Source organism: Phoenix dactylifera, unplaced genomic scaffold, assembly GCF_009389715.1.
Source record: "Phoenix dactylifera cultivar Barhee BC4 unplaced genomic scaffold, palm_55x_up_171113_PBpolish2nd_filt_p 000609F, whole genome shotgun sequence".
Taxonomy (NCBI): domain Eukaryota; kingdom Viridiplantae; phylum Streptophyta; class Magnoliopsida; order Arecales; family Arecaceae; genus Phoenix; species Phoenix dactylifera.
This window is the reverse complement of record NW_024068005.1, coordinates 249,042-260,418: the sequence shown is the minus strand read 5'-3', so window position 1 is coordinate 260,418 and position 11,377 is coordinate 249,042. Positions and strand designations below refer to the sequence as shown.

The 11,377-nt window shown below is 38.4% G+C and overlaps 1 pseudogene; it reads right to left on the bottom strand.

Annotated features, from left to right (window-relative positions):
- Positions 1-913: 913 nt before the first annotated feature.
- Positions 914-6,716, bottom strand: LOC120106709 (annotated as a pseudogene).
- Between the last annotated feature and the right edge of the window lie 4,661 nt (positions 6,717-11,377).

Genomic DNA, 11,377 nt, shown 5'->3' with positions numbered 1-11,377 from the left:
AAATATCTAAACAAATCCTGAAACAAAAAAGGAAATACAAGGGAACCAAAACCAAACTACCCAGCTAGAAGGAAGCTGAATCAAGTATAAACATAAACGGAAAAGAGGAGGAAAAACTAGAATCTTAGGGCATATTTGGATATTCCTACCGAATTATGCTGAAAATCCTATTAAAATCAGGTCTGTTGGTCTTTCTATCTTGCATTTTCTAAAAGCTTGTCCAAACCCAAAAGATTGCAGAAAGAAAAAACTACCTATGGAGTCTTTTTTAATTCCCATCGTTTTTTAATTCCCATAGATTTTGGATTGGATGGTGTTTAGTTGATACAGGATCATACTTAAATGGACGACCAATGTATGAATCCCACGAAATTTTCAACTCAATCCTATAAAAATATTCAAAACAGACCCTCAAACAACCAAACCTCCTAATCCTGAACAGTAATAACTAACAAGGCATAAAATGGGGAGCTAACAAAGTGCAACCTGCCAAGATTTTCCCAGCAGCCTAGTGCCTAGTGATTTCATCAGCTGTTCTCAGCCTCAAAAATCTAGGAATTGTTGCCCCAAGCTTCAAATTAGGGGCACCATTTCTCAGGTGACATTTTCACAACAAAATACCAGTGCTCTAGTTTTCAAGGGCTGAATGCCATTAAAGAACTTCTAGGTACAGAACTCAAAGACCAGAGATTAGGAGGTTGTTTGCAATGACAGATTTGAAGAGAAGGCCCTTAAAATTCAGCAGTCACCTTTATAAATGGGATAAGCATTCTAGCTGTCCTTTACAATATTCTGTTTTATAGGTAGCTAATCTTAATTGCACAGCAAAACAAGGGGAAATAATTTACTTTAAGATTAGGTCCAAAATCATGATCATGTAGAATGCTATAAAGTACGATACAAGAAAGAAAAGTTCAGACAACATTCCATTGTTTGAATTTTAAATTAGATATATCAAAGCCGCTCTCCATGACTGCAGAGCTAAGATCAAACACTCCTAAAACACCAACCACATGCAGGAAGTGTTTTAATCACCCCATAAAACATCTTCCTGACTTAAATTAGAAACCAACACATGCTAATGTAAATATGTTAGAAAACTTAGACCAGTGTGATGCTGCTCTCGCCACCAGGGGGCTTACGGACACCTCCATAATATTCCCTGGAAGCGGCCTTCCCATCAGCAAATATATCGCTCCCACTCATCTCCCTAAGCTTTGCCATGCTCAATGGCTTCTCAGCAGATCCAGGCGGTGCATCTCCTTTGAAAATGTCATTACCTGTGAGCTCTTGAAACTTTTGGTTGTGGATTTCTTTGCAGTCTTGATCACAGGCTCCTCACTAAACATGATATTGCTTGGACCACCAGCCGGCTACAAATGTTGAACAAAAGTATGAATACTTAAAGTACTAAAAGAAGTAATATGAAGAAATACGCATCCTGAAGTGAATAAAACATGAGTAGGATAACATATAAAATATGGATAAAAATATGGACAAAACAAATGACGTAAGAAAATTGCATGACAAAGACTTGTGATCATTAGGAGGCAGAGCACTTGATCAGCAGCAATACAAAATATAAATGACAAACAACCAACAGCAAGGCTGCCAATTTTCTGCACATAGTGCTTCAAACAGACTGGTAAGACTGCAATATGCAAGATTCTCAGAAATATTTCCTCCTTTTTTTAGGAGGCTGAGGAAACTAAAGATAACCGTCATATGGTGTAAGGGCAATACCACGGTGAATTGCCTTAAACAAAACAAATGGGTCACAATGTAAGGTTTAAAAATAATCTGCATTAGACTTATGGGACCATTGAAAAAGAAAGAAAGAAGAGAGAGAGAAAAAGTGACCCTAAGTAACTAGACACTCGAAATGCATCATTTCTAATAGAGTGGAGCAGCAAAAACTGCACCTGAATAATATCAGCCATGAGAACTTCAGACATGACAAGCATTTTGAAACAGGAAAAGGAAAATACGGCACTACAAGTTTTAATACTGAAAAAACAAAGAACACTTCAAGATTGTGTTGAGGACCCACAAAGGCAAACATTGAAGACTCTTTTCATACAGTAGGATGGTTCCAATGAATTTTTCTGGGGGAGTTCCTCATGCGTTTTCTACAAGGCCAATATCATGTGTTCATCACCCAACTTTCACTGATGAGTCACAAGAAAACATTTTGAGAATTATGAAAATATTACCTACCAACCGTGTAAAGAAACTTCCAAATCCTAAAAATTTTACACCATAGTATAAAAATAGTTAATGCAAGGAAAAACTTAGTTTTACAGTTTTCACAAAAGTGAAGAGGACAAAGCCTAAGGTAAAAACATCATAAGGTGCTTTAAGAAAATAAATTTAAAACAAAAAGAAATGCAAGGTCATGTTTTACCCATCTTCTCATCCCACATTAGATACTTTTACAGATATACATATGTTTTGTGGCTGGGGAACTCAACATTAGATACTTTTACGGATGTATGTATGTTTCGTGGCTGGAGGTAACCCAAAGTCCAAGTTGCCCCTCAACTCCAAATTCCGAGCTGCTAATGGCCTGGGTGGAACCTCAGCTGGAGACCAAAGATGTCATGCCACAAAGTTCTTTGCACTTTGCTTCCAGAGATCTGCTTATTAGCTTTTAGCCTCTGATTCACTATCCAGAGTGCCACTTAGCTCTCGCTGCTTTGCTACCTCTGTAAGGGTGGTGGGCTTCCTTGGAGAGACACTCTCATCAGCACTGAATGAGATATGGCTAATGGTGCTAACAGCTTGCTGATGGACAAAAACATAAAAAGCCGACCAATTCAGTTCCATGTTAGAAGATATCATAAGAATTACTTTACTAGGCTTTTTGTACAGACCCAAACAAGAATGCAGAGATATTGAAGCACAATTAACACACTGAAACTAATCAGTATAAAAGTCTGATTTGTAGAAATAATAATCTTAACAATGCTGGGTAGCAAAAGGCGACAGGAACATAGCAATTGTTAATTGTCACTCTTCTACTTCCCTTCAAAGTAAACTGATTTTATTGGCAGTCCGGTGTAAAATGAAACATTATTGAATTAGATAGCTCATCTGATAATAAGTTTAAATTGAAAGATTTGTTCTCCCAATAAAATTTGAAGCAATACCTGATACACTCGTACACTTGTTTTATTAAGATTCGAGACAGAAGCACCAGATTCTGAACGCCACCATTTTCATTGTCAGCAGCAAAGATTTCCACTGCCAGTCATCTACTCTGAACTTCGAGCCAGAGCAAGGTTTCCTTATACTTTGAAAAATATAGTATTATTGGTTTGTGGAGAAGTTCGGACTTCAAATAATATCATCATCAAGTATGGAGTGCATCATCAATTGTTCAAACTTTGTTAGATATAAACTATTGCTTAGTTGTTAAGGTATCTCAATTCTTTGCTCAACAAACTACATCAACAAGTTTATGCAGATATTAGAATCCCAAAGAAAAAGCAATTACAAAATATCATAGACTAAGAATTAGATTTTTTTTTAAAAAAAAAGGCAAAACTTGTATACATATATATTATAATGCTTGAGCAATATATTGTGCTTGTAAATGAAATGCAGGTATTAAAACAACAAAATGAAGTGACAAATTACATTTGTAACATAATATAAAGCAGTAAAAGTGGCAGTTTCTCTAGTTCAGTCTGCAATAGCCTTCCAGCTACCACATTGCTGAAGGACTTCAAAAAGCTCAGCAGTTAAAGGGAAAATAGTGGGGTTGCCATCAATGAGATGACTACAGGTTACCAACTAGGTTTAAACCAGCAAAAAGAAGATGCAACATGCACTATCAACATCTAGATGAGGAGTTTGGACCATGAACAACTTTGACTTTTAAGACATCAAAGCAGGAACTAAAATTTTCTTAACTCACATTCTATTTTCAACCTTTTTACAGTCCAGCATACTCAAACTGAAAACTACTAATTGCCATGGAATTCATATGGATTAACTTGAAATTGGGGCATGTTTAGTTATATATTTTGCCTGACATGTCATAAACTCATAAGGCCAACCCGGCTACAATAGAGCTTAAAATATTCCTAGAGTTACAACAAAACTAAAAAAAAGGTATTTAATTACCTTAAAATTTTCTGCACCTGACCAATCACCAAATAGTTGTCATCCAAACAATTAATTATTACAACAAGGTGGACTAGGTCCCTTTGCACAGAATGTTCTATCTGCTGTTCCTACTGAGATGAGGATTATGCATTGATTGCATGGCTCATGATCTCCATGTATTTCATTCCAGTTGGTCTATCTGGGCAAACTAGAGTTCCAACATATCACTTCAAAAATATATTTACAGAGAAAGACTTGCAGAAAGTAAGCACAACTAAAAAGACATCCACCTTTCCAATGCAAGCCTAGGCCCTTAAACATCCAGCCTGACTAACCAAATAAATGCATACCCATCCATGAGCATAAACTTCTGTTTCTTTAGTGATCGTGTCAAGGGAAGAAGGGCCTCACCAGATTACAATAGATAAAATCATTTCCTTGAAACAATGAAGCCCATTGACTATGTCTGATGCCTGGTAAGCCAATCTCAGGCAGCACAAATTAGCCCGTTGAAAATGATTGCTGAAGCTAGGAACCCTGAACCCTTAAATTAAGATTTTGATTTCTAATTGTATTCTTTATATAAAAAGCCCAGTAATGACATGTCCCAAATTAATCTAAAGAATGTATAGCAAATGCAAAAACTGCAAAAGAAGGATAAATTGACAAGGGAACTTATATACAACAACCAGCTACATGGTCCCTTCAAAATTGCTTATCAGTGATTATGAGGTTGTCAGTTACATTTGATGCACAATAACAAGTGTCCAAGGGCGGATAGCATCTGAGAGTCAAATTACAATATTCACATTAGTGGATTGAGTCTTCTATATGGAGATAGTGAATCTTGAATTACAAAACATACTTCCTTCTTGCTGACTGACAAACTGTTACTCTGTATCACTTGGATCCCTTAAGGTGGTGCCTTTTAGTCTTGAGGTAAAATCAAAATCATGTTGGTGCATATTAGTGGCACCAAAATCATGTTGGTTGGCATATTAGTGGGCACCAAGATCATGTGCCTCTCGTGATGTCAATGTAGAATGAATTCCAAGAAGTTCTCAAGCAGGTGAAGAGAATAACGACATGGGAGAGGCAGCAAACGACAAGAATAATGCACTGATAGAATGTACAAAGGGTGCAACTCAGTTGAGGGTACTATGATTTCATAGGCAATCAAACTAATATGAAGAAGCATAAGATAATTCAATTAAGAAACATCAATTCCCTCTAGACATGTGTATGCATATCTAGCAGGGCATCTAAAAATTATAAGGTTATGGATTATAGAAAAATTCTCAAAATTTTCTAATGTAAATCTCTAAGAACTATTCTCCTATTCAACATTCCTAGGAACATGACTTGTCAGCCTCCTAAGTTACACAATCTGCACATTGTTATGGTTCATTCCTTCATTCCAACAACTAAAATATCTAGAGTTCACCACAAAAAAAAAAAAATACATAATCTAAACAAAAAGTTTTTCGAATTGCTTCTTTAAAACAAAATAGTGTTATTTCGAATGGGAATGTATGAGAGTATGATTTCCGTCATGGTATCATGTCAAAAACAATATCACGCCTAGAGAAATCTGAAAAACATCCGAGATTTGTTCTTATTGGAAATATCAGGATGCTTGACATATCAGGCAAAAAAAGGTTAAGTGCAAATTAACGAAATTGGAGACTAAAATAGAATTAACATACTTGAGATAAAAGGTTAGACAACTGAAAATTTTCCATAGAATTATCACAAGGCACATTTTTATGGATGCTGAATATACAGTGCATTGACAGCTACGATAGTTAGCATAGAAAAGTTACAACTTTCAGCAAAAGAACGGTTCTTAAAACAAATAACCAAAAAGGGAAAAAAATAAAAGACAGACAGATTGAAAGTTACAATTCGTAAAAGGACAGATGGGCAGCAAAGTATTTCACAACCCAATCTAGAAATCAACATGCTGGATTCAATCAAAGAGTCGTCAAAAAAAAAATCACTGCTTTCCGCAATCCATACTCCAGCATTGTATCAAGAAATCAGTCCGATCGAGAAGACAGCGCTTAGCAAGTAGATCAAGTTCAAGAAACATCAACCAAAGCACAAGCTTCCGGGGCCTGAAGCGGGCCGGATCTCACCTCTTATGCAAGCTCTCAGCCTCCTCCGCGCTCATCTGGGCGCCGAACATCACAGGGCTGATCCCTCCCGCGGGCTGCGAGAAATCACCGGAAAATGGAAACTCTGAGATGCCGGAAGCGAAGGAACGGGCGCGGCATAGGTCGCCAGAGAGGGGAAGAGGGCTTACCTTGTGTGTGCGGCGGGAGGGGGTGGCGGAGTCGGCGGCCGGCGGGGCCTCTGACCAGGTGAGCAGATCCGCCGTCGAGGCGTGGGGTTTTCTCACGGGAACGCTCCTCTCCATCGCGCTTTGCTGCGCCTTCGTTCTCCACAGAGAGAGAGAGAGAGAGAGAGAGAGAGAGAGAGAGTCTTGGTGGTGGAGTGGACGGGAAATAAAGTTTTGGCGAGAGTGACATATAGGCTATTTTCCTTTTCTTTTTCTTTTTATTTTTTCTCTCCTCATTAGTGGGGGGAGCTCGATCTCCGGAGTTGACGTAGCAGTCATCTCTTTTCTCCCTCTGGATCTCGTCACCTTTGTTTTGAGTAACAGCCGTTACCATTGTTTGGACGCATGAATATATCTTAATATTGGATTGCTGTATTTTTTTTGACATTTTTTAGAGAGAGAGAAAAAGGAGGATGATGCAATAATCTAAGGAGCTGTATTATATTATATCATATTAGAGCTTACTGCAATATACTTCTTCTAAGTCAATGCATAAAACAAATTATTTCAAGTCACCATCTATGCACATTTATCAATCATAATTCCTAACTCGGCGCTCCCATAGCCAAGGATTCAAAAAAATTGGTAATAAATCCAAGAGCTGCACTAATCTCCTCCTATCATAGAAAAAGAATATTCTTTTTCACATAACAGGAACATATAGTATTACTTATAAAATTACATACATAAAATGCCATTATTAAAAGAAAACTGAATAAATTAAAATTATTTAACTAAAGTAAACTTATTAATGAAGGAATGATACCTATTGGTTGTTTGCTTTATTAAAAATTTATTATAATAGGCTTTTACGGCTTCTTATGTAAAATAACATTTACTTGATACATTCATGAATGTCTTTCGAAAAAGCATATCATATAGGATATAATTTAATTTTCTTAACCAATAAAAAATAAAGTTGCCATTGACATATTTTATTATTTGTCATGGTTACAAAATTTTGCAAATACGATAAATATCTGGTGCAACTCGCCAAGATGTTTATCAGGTTTGTATTTTCCTTCCACCCGTAGATACTGCCAACGGCACATCTCGGCTAATGCAGCAGCATAACAATTTCAAATTTTGAATTTAAATTTGCACCTGTGCAACGGTCGGGTCGTAACGGCCCTCGGGTGAGGTAACGGGTATCTATTTGCACCTGTGATGGGATCTGGGGCGCACGTGGCCTTAGCTGGTGATGTCTATTTTTCGGGGGGAAAGTATCAGGATGATGGATGGGGTGGTTCTATATACACCCCCCCCCATTGCTCAGGACACCCCCAAAAATTAAAAAAAATTAAATACTCTCTAACACCCCCCCCATTTGCTAAGGACACCCCTAAAAAATTAAAAATTCCTAAATTACCCCCCACCCCCCACCCCCTCACCTAAATTGCTCTCTACACCCCCCAAACCCCCCCCACCCCGCTCTTCCCCTCCAAACACCTCGCCAACGCCCAAAACCCCCCGTTCCCCCTTCTCCCTCTCGTCGCCGGCATTCTCCCGATCTCCGACCACCTCGCCGGCTTCTCCCGGAACCACCTCGCCGGCTTCTCCCGAAATTTTTTTTTCACGGTTCGTGCTCCGTTCGGCACTGGACCGCCGAACAAAAGGCTTCTGTTCGGCTGAACAGTGCCGGACAGAAGCCTTCTGTTCGGCACTGTGCAGCCGAACAGATCTGTTCGGTTGAGGGTTGCCGAACGAAGGCTTCTGTTCGGCACTGTTCAGCCGAACAGAAGGCTTCTGTTCGGCGGTCCAGTGCCGAACGGAGCACGAACCGTGAAAAAAAAAATTTCGGGAGAAGCCGGCGAGGTGGTTCCGGGAGAAGCCGGCGAGGTGGTCGGAGATCGGGAGAATGCCGCGACGAGAGGGAGAAGGGGAACGGCGGAGGAGGGGTTTAAGGGGGGTTTGAGGGGTGTTTTTTTTTTCTTTTCAAAACGAAACGGAGGAGGAGGAAGGGGGGTGTATGAGAAAATTTCAAGGGCAATATGGTAATTACACTAAAGGTTAGTTTGGGTATTTTTTTTTGGTTTTTGGGGGGTGTCCTGAGCAATAGGGGGGGGTGTATATAGAACTACCCTGATGGATGGCATGATGCTGACGACTCTCCTCCCCTCCATTGTAAAATGTTTCCTAAATTACTATTTTACCCTCGCGCTGAATAATTTTGACCGGCAGCGGACCGGCAGGTGTCCTGTGGACCCGTTCGGGCAGCATAACTCGCCTCACAAATTGGAGATTGGACGGTAGATTTTGTCTCAACCGACGCTACTATTTTAACTAAAGTTGTTGGGGATGATTACTGTATGCTAACGAGAATTAGTCCTGTAATCCAAGCAGTTAAATGACACCATCACAGGGTACTTCTTTAAAAAGTTTGCCCAATGGACCTTTTTCCCCCTCCTTCTAAATAATATCCTTGATTCAAAGGGTCTAAAGTTTTGATACATTTGCTAATTGGTTTGGCTAATTCCATTTAGCCATCCCAACACTAATTTCCATATTCTTCATTAGAAATTTTAATCTCAGCTTTGCTAGGGCTTGAGGGGTTAGAGGTGTTTTATCTCCCAATGTACAGTAGTTTATTGTCTATAGTTCTTCCTATCAAAAAGAAGAAAGTACATGTCTTGTTATATTGAGAGTATGTGTGATTAATGAAAATCTGTAAAAAAATAATGGATTTGGACTTATTAACAATTATTCTTACCAACATGGCAAAGTGTATAGGTGCGAGAAGAGGTTTGGTGACTTTATTTTGAGCAATTACTTCTAATATTTCTTCCATGCAATCTCGATGTGAGAAGAGGAATTGGAGCAAGAAATGAGTGATACATCACTAAATTTTCCGTTTGTGATTAGCCTTAGTTTAATCAATAATCCAATCCTCTTAGCACTTAGTCCTTCTTGGTTTAAATTTTATAGATGCATGAAAAAAATCAAGTAAAGTTATCGAGGTTAATGATATATCGCATGGAATCTGAAAATGATGCGCTTACATAAATCAAAAGCAGAGATGGAGGATAGGATGCTCTACTTTTTCTTTGACCTTTTTTTCAGCTGCTCCTAAACCAAACAAAGGTACCAAATCACTGGATGATTAAATTTTAACTACCGGGCCCATGTGAGAGATCAAATGAGGCAAAAGATACCTCTGAGATCCGAAAGAACATAGGATTTAATATTTTAAAATTATAGTTCGACGCTATAATATCGTCACAATGAGTGATACATTTGTCGTCGTTTGCATTTTTGGTGTAAGCTTGTAAATGGTGATGTGAACGCCCTAACAAGTGCACTATTTTTCAGAAGCAAAGTTGGGTTATCAAAGTAAAGTAAAAACTTAGCCTCTGTGCCTCTATTTAATTATAGCTGATAAGTTCACTAATTGGCATTGTTTATATTATCCTACTCAGGACATAATGTTTTACGGATAAGTTCTTGAAGTTTTTGGTGGCCTTGGCAGATGCCGTAAGAAACGGCAAGTGAGTTAAGAAAAGCTTAGCTTATCGCGTGTGCACAAAGAGAAGAATCAAAGTTCTGACATGAGACCGAAGTTTAAGAAGAAAAAGATATTGATGACCTAAGCTTGCACATGCTCATCATGTGAAGAGGATATCTAGATAAGAACAAACTTTGGTAAATCTCTTCTTTATTATAATTTCACGACGCTTTGGAGATTGATTCCACCCTCGAACACAGCTCCTATCTGAGCGTTTGCTTCACATGATTCCTTTCTGTTCGATTCCTTGAAACTTACCCAAAATTTCGATTCCCTGTTCCCTTGTGGCTGTGCGATGTGATTGGCTCATGCGATGTGTTTGCTCCTATCCTAGTAGATTGCCGGTTCCACACTTTTTCTTTCTTTCTTTTGAGAAATAGAGAAGGAATACCACCAATAAGATTATAACTGTATCAACTCAGAACTTTACCAAAAATGACTAGTTGAAAGATATTATTTGAATTTCTTAATCCTATATAAGTACTCAAGATTTATCAAGCAAATAAACGATGTGGGACTAAACACACGTCCATAGGGATCCTTACATACTCTCTCGTTTAAGCCATGCCGTTTCCATCAGACTAAAAGTTCAAATCCAATCACAATCATCGTGGTCAGCACATGATTAATCCTAATGGATCTGCACTGCAACGTCCCTGAGTCCACTTAGATTATAAACCGGGTCGCTCTGATGCTATTTGTAACAACCCAGAATCTTACCCAAAATGACGAGCCGAAAAATATTATTTGGATTTCTGGATTCTATATAAGTATTAAAATCTACCATGCAAATAACCGACATGAGACTAAACATATATTTGCATAGATCTTCACAAAAATTTTAAATTTGAAGTTCCAACCCTTGCTCTTTTGGCGAGGAGGATTATGGTTTGCAAAAGCAAAAAGTTATGAGAGATTTGATCAAACTTTATTTTTTAGTTTTTGGAGGGTTGTGGGGAAGAATCCACGGTGACTGGGGACACTGAACCTCCCTCAAAAAAAGGGAGTGACCGTTGGAGCTTACCCTATGCACCTATTACTGCCCTGTTGTTGTAGATCTTAGATTTTGCAATGATGAATGCATCTGGATTTTCAAGTTTACTCGCCTGTTTAACAACTCTTGCATGATGGCATTGACCATTCATATGGTAGTGGCAATAGTTGGTACACTTGTCATGATGCAATCTTGAAAAGGGTATGGCATACTTGTAGTCAAACTGTTGAAAATCTTTATCATCTTTACCTTTACCCCCATCCTTAGCCATTGCTCATCGTAAGTCATCTAAGAAGATCGCTAGAGTGATTAATGAAGCTCTAGGGCAATATAAAGCAGTATTACTTACCTTTTATTTTTTTGATAGGACAGATGAATCATATAATTCTAGTACGAAAATATCCAAAAGAGCCAAAAAAATAAAAATATC